Source organism: Asterias amurensis, chromosome 3 (assembly GCF_032118995.1).
Source record: "Asterias amurensis chromosome 3, ASM3211899v1".
Taxonomy (NCBI): Eukaryota; Metazoa; Echinodermata; class Asteroidea; order Forcipulatida; family Asteriidae; genus Asterias; species Asterias amurensis.
Window position 1 is genome coordinate 21,638,366 of NC_092650.1, and position 1,667 is coordinate 21,640,032.

Sequence of the window (1,667 nt, forward strand, 5' to 3'; positions counted from 1 at the left end):
CTGGTTGGGGGAAGTTGGCGTTCGATGTCAGGGGGCGGGGCTCACCAAAATAGGATCTGTTGTTAGGTGCCCGTCCGCTAACGATCCACAACCCCTGCTCAAAAGGTTACTTAATTCCTTTAAAATTATTGCGCGTTTTTGGCGTCAAGCCATGCAACTAAAATAATATTTTTTCCATAGGCATTTAAACCATTATACACTTTCGGTAAACAGTATTGTCCAAGTCCCACACTTCGTGTATCACAACTTAAATATCAAATAACAAACCTGTGAAAATTTAGGCTCAATCGGTCATGCGGAGTCGGAAGAAAATAACGGGAAAACCCACTCTTGTTTTCGCGCGTTTCGCCGTGTCATGACATGTGCTTCAAATAAATCCGGAATTCTCGCTATCGAGAATTGATATTGTTTTAATGTTTTCTCAAAAAGTAAAGCATTTCATGGAACAATATTTCAAGAGAAGTCTTTCACCATTACCTTCTGTAAACCCTGTAATTTATTTGTAAATCTGTGAACGTGTTTTTTTTTTCTGTACCGAAAGTGTTTACTGTCCAATAAGTCTAAAAGGGTGAAGAAGAAATATAACACACAAGAGGGGAATCACCCTGAGTTAATACTAGTCTTATCTTCAGTTAGGACTAGCATTAAGTTTTAGGACTAGTCCTAAGTTTGGACTGGAAGTTCTCTGTACATACAATCAATCCCAGATCTCCATAGTTGTCAAAACAAACGCAGGCACAGTCAAAACTTTATGTTTTCCCCAAAAGCTTTACCATTGACTTTTAAAGACAGTGGACACTATTGGTAATTGTCAAAGACGAGTCTTCTAACTTTATGTATCTCAACATGTGGATAAAATAACAAACCTGTGAAAATTTGAGCTTGATTGGTCATCGGAGTTGCGAGATAACTATGAAAGAAAAAAAAGACCGCTGTCACACGTGTGCTTTCAGATGCTTGATTTAGAGACCTCAAATTCTAAACTTGAGGTCTCGAAATCAAATTCGTGGAAAATTACTTCTTTCTCGAAAACTACGTCACTTCAGAGGGAGCCGTTCCTCACAATGTTTTACACTATCAACCTCTCCCCATTACTCTTTAGCAAGTGAGGTTTTATTCTGATAATTATTTTGAGTAATTACCAATAGTGTCCACTGCCTTTAAACAAGGAAATGCGTGCTCCCCGCCCCCCCCCCCCAAAAAAAACCCCACAAACAACAACAACATCACTAACAGATGCCTATCCTTGGGTAGCATCACTTGACATGTGTTAGAAATCAATTATTTCACAAAGACTGTTAGGACTAGCCCTCAGTTTAGGACTTGTCATGGGAGATATTAAAAGCTAGTCCTAAGTTAGGGTGAGTAACTCGTCCTAACTCAAGATATCCACTCCTGGTAACTTAAATAAAGACCAAAGCAAAACCTGGGGAACAACTCGGTGATGGTTGTGTCATTATCACCGCCTATACAAAACCCTGAACCTGAAACATGTTAGATTCTGTTGTTGTTACTGTTTGTTGTTGGTTTGGGACGTTTTTTTCCTGTTGGTTTTTATTTGCTTGTTTTTTGTGGGATTTTTTTTAAGGGGGGCGTGGCTTCATTTACTTCCAGAAAAACGACAAAACTTGAAACTTGGAAAGACCACACACACACACACACACAAG